Source organism: Grampus griseus (assembly GCF_964374135.1).
Source record: "Grampus griseus genome assembly, chromosome: X".
NCBI lineage: Eukaryota > Metazoa > Chordata > Mammalia > Artiodactyla > Delphinidae > Grampus > Grampus griseus.
The window spans coordinates 102305704-102314662 of record NC_138999.1 but is presented as its reverse complement, the minus strand read 5'-3'; positions in this window follow the sequence as shown (position 1 = coordinate 102314662).

The following is an 8959-nucleotide window of genomic DNA, read 5'->3' as shown; positions in this document are numbered from 1 at the left end:
TATATGTTCAGAAGAGTCCAAGGTATGAGAATATCCGACTGCAGAGAATTGGAAGAGCAGTGAGTCTGAAGTAAAGTAACGGTAAGATGCACGTGAAAAAGCTGCAGGTTGCAGGGAAGAGTCACAGTTAGTATGTGGACCTGCAAAAGCAATAACAGTTTTAAAGAATATTTTTTAAAAGGTCAACCCAAGGGCTTCCCTGGTGGCGCAGTGGTTGAGAGCCCGCCTGCTGATGCAGGGGACACGGGTTCGTGCCCCGGTCCGGGAGGATCCCACATGCCGCGGAGCGGCTGGGCCCGTGAGCCATGGCCACTGAGCCTGCGCGTCCGGAGCCTGTGCTCCGCAACGGGAGAGGCCACAACAGTGAGAGGCCCGCGTACCGGGAAAAAAAAAAAAAAAGTCAACCCAAAATAACATAGAAGGTAGGCAAAATACTCATTTAAGGATTTTTGAAAATATGAGAAAGGTAGGTTTGGGTTAAGTCATGGAGAGTTTTGAATGCCAAGCTAATGGCTTCCTTGGAAGGTGGTTGAGCAGAAAAGCGACATGATCAGAGCTGTGCTCATCAGAGATGGGTCCCAGGACAGCAACTAGGAGACTCTTGAAGTATTCCAGGTGAGAGATACTGAACCAGGCAAAGACAATAAACATGGAAAGGAGGGGATAAATGGAGAGGACCTGGCAACAGATAGAATGTGGGGGCAAGAGAGAGAAAGGAGTCAACTATGGCTCAAGTTCTGGGGACTTCCCTGGCGGTCCAGTGGTTAGGGCTCCGCGCTTCCACTGCAGGGGGCACAGGTTCGATCCCTGGTCCGGGAACTAAGATCCCACAAGCCCCACGGCGCACTGCAGTGTGGTGTGACCAAACAAACAAACAATGGCTCAAGTTCTAACCTCCAAGATAATTGGGGGTTTGAAGGTGCCATTACCAGAATTACAGAATAGAGAGGGAGGGGCAGTTTTGGGAGAGGACATTTGGGGACTTACTGAATTCATGGGACTAGTGAGACATTCGCATGAAGATGTCCAGAAGATATCAGATGTGCAGGAAATTGTTTTTAACATGGGAGGCAGGAGGCACTTGACAGTGGTAGTGATTCTAGCTGCTGCTTTACAACAAGTACTCTCATGGCCAAGGATTTATATCTCCCATTAACTCCAACGTATCAGTTAAGGCAAATCTCCCTAATAGCATCACATTATGGCTGTGATGGGAAGGGGTTACAAAAATAAATTAAAAACCTCCTTTTCCTCTAATCTAGGAGCTTGCAGTCTACTAATACGCACATATGAAATCAACAAAAGCAAGGTCTACGAAAGCAAGTGCGTTAGTTTTCTATTGATGTTTAACAAATTACCACAAGCTGTTAGCCAACTTCAGTTCCTTGTGGCTGTAAGACTGAAGGCCCCATTTCCTCAGTGGCTGCCAGCTGGGGACCAGTCTCAGCTCCTAGAGGTTACCTGCATACCTTGCCACGTGGCCTACTCCATCTTCAAAGCCAGCAATAGAGAATTTCTCTCCCATCAGATCCCTCTCACACTTTTTTTTTTTAACGTATATATATTTTTTCATCTCACAGTTTGAATCTCTTTCTTCAGGAAGAGCCCAGTTCACTTTAAGGCCTTATCTGATTAGGTCAGGCCCACCCCAGATAATCTCCTGATCCTAAAATCATCTGATTTGGGACCTTAATTACGTCTACAAATTTGCCTCATAGCAGAACCTAGATTAGTGTTTGACTGAATAGCTGAAAGAAGTGACCAGAAATCTTGAGGAAGGGGGTGGCATCTTAGAATTCTCCCTCCAGAGCAGCAGCAAGATACATAGCAGAAACATGTGAATCCACAGATGCTGAGGGGCTGTACAGCAAGGGAATCATCAGTCTGGTGGGGTTAGAAGAAGCTTCCTGGAATGGGTCTATTTCAAAGTTGTTTCAGAAGAGATGAAAGCAGGGCTTGGGAGGGAGAAACTCAAGCAGTTTCTATGAGGGCAACAGCACGAGCATGGACATGGAGCTTAACCAGGATCTGGGGATAGTGGGCAGATTAGAGTGGCTAATGCAGACCGACGAGACCTTGGCTTGGAAAAGTGAGGATGACAGAAGTTAATTAAATGCCCTCAAATGCGAGGATGAGGAATTTAGGCTTGATAGGCAGCTTTTGTAGGTGTTTGAGTCCAAGAGAGATGTACTGAAAACATCCTACTGAGAAGCAGCATATAATGTACTGGAGAGGAGGAGAGGGTCTGGGAGGCTCCTGGATATAAGGGACTGGGTATAAATGTCTAAAACTCATTGAAGGCTAGAGATGTGTTTGAGTTTGTTGCAGGCCTGTTTTCTGCAACTCCTTTGCTGTATAGCTGAGGAATAGCTCTTTGACTACCTAATGAGGAAAAATCAAGAGCATGAACCGAAGCAGTTTGGAAGCCCTGGGGCACCGGGATGTGGGGAGAGTGTTCCCTGACTGCACAATGGAATTGCTTTGCAGGAACGCTGTGCCCTCACATTCCCCATCAGAAGCAGGGTTGTCATAGCAAGCAGCACACAGAAGATTGTTCTCCAGCACAGGCGATTATAGGGCTGGAATATACTAACTATAGCAGAGCTGGCCGAGCATCCCTTCCACCCCATTCTCACCTTGACATCTTGAAGAAATACCCTCTTCACAGGCAAGCATCCCCCCTTCCCCCCAAGAACAGGGGTCAAGAAACTAGAGGTCCTTTTCAATTTAAAGAAAAGTGTGTTAGCAATGCAGCTGCAGAGAAGATTAAAAATTCCAAATTGTTCAGAGGCAAGGATCTGAGCATTTTCCTAAAAGGGAGGAAAAATATGGGACTATATGACTAGGGAAATTGTGGAATTTTGTTCTTGTTTTCAAAATGCAGAATAGATTGTGATTTTCCTCGACTATTTGGGGTTGGAGAGAGAAACCAAATAAAATATCATTTCCTGCCTTATGAGGCTGGGAGTTTGTATTTCTGTTAGCCAGTGAAGGCAAGGAATTTTATTTTTCTATAGTTCCCACTTCTATCAATAAAATTCAGTACAAATGACAACCAAGGAACAACAGAAAATAAAATCAAAAGATTTTTCTTGACTCCAATAATCTTGGAAGACAAATCAAGAGGATCACCTACACAGGAGACACCAGTTGTCACAGTGTGTGTTCTTGGCAGTAAAGGTAGTAGTATGCTGTCCATTTATAGCCCCTAGAACACAAGGAGAGAAAGAGATAGGGGGAGGGAGAGAGGAGAGAGAAATGGTGAAGCTTAGAGAAATGGGGAAATTAGGGCCATGAACATAGGCTTTCACTACCTGCTGAACTGCTGAATAGAGGAAAACAAAGGCATGGCTGAATAATGCACCCCTCCTCAAGATCTCCATGTGGTAATCTCCATGTCCTAAACCTGTGAACATGTTACCTTATATGGCAAAAGGGACTTTGCAGATGTGATTAAATTTAGAATCTTGAGATACGGAGATTATCCAGGATTAAACAGGTGGCCCTGATAATAATCACATGCGTCCTTATAAAAGGAAAGGAGGAGTCTGAATTCAGAGAGAAGGCCCTGTGATGATGGCAGTAGAGATTGGAGTGATGCAGCTACCAGCCGAGGAGCCAAGGGTTGCTGGCAGCCTCTAGAAGCTGGAAGAGGCAGAGAATGACTTTTCCACTGGAGCCTCTAGGAGCAATCAGCCTGGATGACACCTTGACTTTAGACCAGTGAGATTGATTTTGGACTTCTGATCTCCAGAACCCTAAGATAACAAATTTGAATTTTCTTAAGCCACTGAGTTTGTGGTAGTTTGTTACAGCAGCAAAAGGAAACTAATACAAATGGCTACAGTGTTGCACATGAGAATTCAAACAAATCAGCCACATCCACCAGCAAACTACAACCGAATCCAGCCTGCCAGCATTCCCCCTATGGCCTGCAGGCTAAGAATGTTTTTCTGTATTTTTAAACGGTTGAAAAAAAAATCAAAAGAAGAATAGTATTTAATCATATTTCATGACACATGAAGATGACATGAAATTCAAATTTCAATGTCCATAAATAAAGTTTTCACTATGGCTGCTTTCGTGCTGCAATAGCAGAGTGGAGTAGCTGTGACAGAAAGTGTATGTGGTGCTCTCATCACTTCCCACTGTTGGTCGGTACACTACGAACCATGATGACACAGTTATATCTCAACAGCATTTTGGGTACCACTCGTATCACTTGTGTTTTGGCATTATTATTATTTTTTTATTACAAGTGCATACCTAGCATGTCAAAACAAGAAAATAAAAGTGGATTTTGAATGTTGTGCTTTTAAGGCACAGTGGAGTGTAGATTACTTGGTCATCAATTTAGATGTCAAAACACTGTGTTTATTACACAATGACGCTGTAGCATGGCTAAAAGAATATGATATACATCGACATTACCAAACTAAATGCTCATTACAATGTTCCCAGTTCACAGGAAAGCAATGGTTAGAAAAATTAGAAAGTTTAAAATAGAATATCTTACCATAGCAAAATGCTTCACAAAAATTAAAAATGAAAATGAGGTTGCTGCCAAAGTAAGTTTCTGAGTGGCTCATTTGTTAGCCAAGCAAGGAAAGCCATCTACTGATGGTGAGTTAATTAAATCGTGTTTGATTGCAGAAGCCAAAGAAATGTGTCCAGGGAAAATAAACTTTTTAAAGACTATTAGCCTTTCACCAAGAACAGCAGCTCAAAAAGTTGAGGACATTGGAAGCAACATCAATAGTCATTTAAAAAGCAGGGCAAATTATTTCAAGTGGTTTTCCTTGTCTCTTTATAAGTTGACAGATCTTAATAATACTCCTCAGATGTTGTTGTTTATTTGAAGAGTCAATGCTGAGTTTAAAGCGATGGAAGAATTGGCCTGTATGGATAATCTGTAGATGATGGCAAATGAGAATATTTTCAAAAAAGTCAAGAGACCACTAATTCAATACAACCTGAAGCAGAATCTGCTAAGATGCATTTCAAACATGTATGAAGAAGAAAAAGGCTTAGCTGGACAAATGTACAAAGCTTGCGAAAATGTAAGTTGTTTAAATCCTATAGTTATTTGTTACATATTATTGAACAGCAGGTACTTCGCAGGAAAATATTTTAATCTATCTTGTGTTATTCAACCATTCGTGTCAACGGTGAACTTCATTCACTCTCATGGACTAAACCATTGTCAATTTCATGAATTTTTGTCAGAAAAAGAGGCTGAATATTCTGACTTGCCCTACCAACAGCAGTTCAACAACTTAGCAGTTATAAGGTTTTTTGTTGTTGTTTTGTTTGTTTGTTTTTGTATTTTTATAGCTCGTGGCTGGGATTGAGAATTTTCTGAGCCAGAAGAATCACCCTCAACCACTATTATTGAACACTGAATGGAATTAGCTTCTGCTGTAGAGGTAACAATGTTACTTAATAAATTTAACCTAAACTTACAAGGCAAAACGCTGCTTACATGTGAAATTTATACTGCAGTGAAATCACTTCGATGACAACTGACAGTTTTTGAACCACAAGTAATGTCTAGTTACTTAATTGCTTCCCGTGCTGTCAAATGTTAAAACAAAAAAATCAAGATTTGCAATCCCACACAAATTTGCAGTGGATATCTTTTCTGAGCTCAGATTACAGTTCCAGTGGTGCTTTTTGGACCCTGATGCAAGTGCAAAGGAAATTTCTGTATTTCAAAAGCAATTTAACTGTGCAGTTGAGGAGCTTCCACCTAAACTTCAGTTGGAATTGATTATCCTGCAATGTAACAACATACTGAAAGGCAAATGTCAAGAGAAGAATCTGATAGAATTCTATAAGTGCCATCTAAGAGATGAATATGCTCAATTAAAACTCAGATGCCTGTGGATTTTTTTTTACATGCCTATGAAGCCAGTTCTCTTAAACTAGAATTGGATTCATAAGCATGTAACCTGTATAATTGCATAGAGCTCTGCTTTCAGAAGGACCTTGCATTTGACTTAATGCTCAATTGTCATCATTTTGCAATTCTTTTTTTAAAAATTTATTTATTTATCTGTCTATTTATTTTTGGCTGCGCCGGGTCTTAGTTGCGGCACGTGGGATCTTCACTGCAGCATGTGGTATCTTTTAGTTTTGGCATGTGGGCTCTTAGTTGCAGCATGCATGTGAGATCTAGTTCCCCGACCAGGGATTGAACCCAGGCCCTCTGCATTGGGAGCATGGAGTCTTACCCACTGGACCACTGGGGAAGTCCGGAGGTGCCTGTGGATTGATATCAGTATATGGCAGTACTTATCTGTGTTAAGATTTTTCTCAAAGATGAAATACATAAATCTCATTACAGATAAGCATTAATGGATAAATATATGTAACAGATTTTTTATTAAGACCTTTATTAACAGGTGCTTGCAGTTTGTTAACTCTTAAAAAAATCAAGTTGTAAACTTTTATTACAGATTAAAAGTGAGGTTCCTAAAAACCTTGACCAATTGAAACAAGTTAAAAACCTTTAAAAATATATTGGAAAAAAAAACAAAAACAGGGGAATTCCCTGGCGGTCCAGTGGTTAGGACTCTGCGCTTCCACTGCGCTTCCAGGGCACAGGTTCCACCCCTGGTCGGGGAACTAAGATCCCACATGCTGCGCGGCATGGCCAAAAATAATAATAATAATAAGTGTATTGAGATTGTAACTGATTTGATGATAGGAAACACTCACTTTGAACCCTAATTAAGTGAAATATTATCCTCTCCATAAAAGAATGCCATTCTTATTAGGAGATCTGTATTATGCAAAAATTATACTCAGTTATTATTATATTTTGAATTTCATTGATAAAACATTTGTGGAAATATGTTTTCTCTCGTTATATAAGTACCTACATAATGTTCTTGATTTTTCCTCTTGGCTCTCAAAGGCTAAAATATTTACTCTCTAGCCCTTTACCCACCCCTGCGCTTGACTGAGCCACTTAAGGGAGGGAGACTATTTATAATTGATCACTATGCAACCAGTATGTAGCACAGTGCCTAACACACAGTAGAAGATCAATAAATACTATTATAAAGAACATAGAATCATAGGGATGACACTGGACTAATATCTAAGGAGCAAACGCTATGATTCTTTAAGACTTGACATTTCTTTTCTACTTTATTAACTCATGTTCATTTGAGGGCTAGCAGATTGCTTTAAATTCTCATTGGTTTACATCTTGTGTATCTTGAATACTACACTTCTTCCAGCTAACCTGTCAGTTTTCTGGTCACCAGCTCCTGCTTCCTTCAGTAAGTTCTCTGTTAAAAATCCACTATTTTGGTGTCATCACTTGAAGCTATCCAATGTAAACTGTCTCAATGTCTTTATTCTGGATTGCCCCAGGCTCTGGTCCTCCACAGAGAGCATTTTGGGAGAGTTTCTGGGTTGAGGAAGGAAGGGTGGAAGATGTTCCCTAAACCTGTGGCAAATGGGATCATTAAGATGCCTCTATTTGCAAATCATTTACATGATTAAGGTCTAGTATCCAAAAATACATAACGAACTCTCACAATTGAACAATATAATAATAACCCAATTAAAAATGGGCAAAGGATTGGAATAGACATTTCTCCAAAGAAGATAAGCATGTGAAAAGGTGCTCAGTATCATTAACCATCAGAGAAAGGCAAATCAAACTCACGGTGAGATACCACTTCACACTCACCAGGATGGCTGTAATAAAAAAGACAAAGATAATTATTGGTGAGGACGTGAAGAAATCAGAACCCCACATACATTGCTGGTGGTAAATGTAAAACGTAAAATAATAAACTTGCTTTAGAAAACACTCTTAGCAGTTCCTCAAAAAGTTAAACATAAGGTTATCATATGACCCAGCAATTCCACTCTTAAGTAAACACCCAAGAGAACATACGTCCTCACAAAACATAAAAGCATAGAAACACATGTTCTCACAAAAACCTGGACACCAATGTCCATAGCAGCACTACTCTTTATATCACAAAAATGGAAACAACCCAATTGTCCACCAACTGATGAATGAATAAACACAATGTGGTATATCCATACAACAGAATATTATTCAGTCATAAAAAGGAATGAAGTTCCTTTTTACCGATTCATTACTACTTTTTTACTGATTCATGGTACAACAGGGTTGAACCTTGAAAACATAAGTGAAAGAAGCCAGATACCAACAGCCACATATTATATGATTTCATTCATATGAAATGTCCAGAAGAGGCAAATCCAGAGAGAGAAAGTTAGATTAGTAGTTGCCAGTGGCTGGGAAAAAGGTGGGGAGAGTGACTGCTAAGGGATATGGGATTTCTTTTGGGGATGATGAAATATTAGGTAGTGGTGATAGTTGCAAAACTCTGTGAATGTGCTAAAACCCACTGAATTATACACTTTAAAAGGGTGAATTATGGGACTTCCCTGGTAGCTCAGTTGTTAAGTATCCACCTGCCAATGCAGGGGACACGAGTTCAAGCCCTGGCCCGGGAAGATTCCACATGCTGCGGAGCAACTAAGCCCATGCGCCATAACTACTGAGCCTGCGCTCTAGAGCCCGTGAGCCACAACTACTGAGCTTGCGCGCCACGACTACTGAAGCCCTCGCGCCTAGAGCCCATGTTCTGCAACAAAGGGAAGCCACTGCAGCGAGAAGCCCACACGCCGCAACAGAGTAGCCCCTCTAGCTGCTAAAGAAAGCCTGTGTGTAGCAACGAAAACCCAACACAGCCAAAAAATAAATTAATTTTTTAAAAAGGGTAAATTATGTTATGTGAATTATATCTCAATTTTTTTTTTTCGGTACGCGGGCCTCTCACTGCTGTGGCCTCTCCAGCTGCGGAGCACAGGCTCCGGACGCGCAGGCTCAGCGGCCATGGCTCACGGATCCAGCTGCTCCGCGGCATGTGGGATCTTCCCGGACCGGGGCACGAACCCGTGTCCC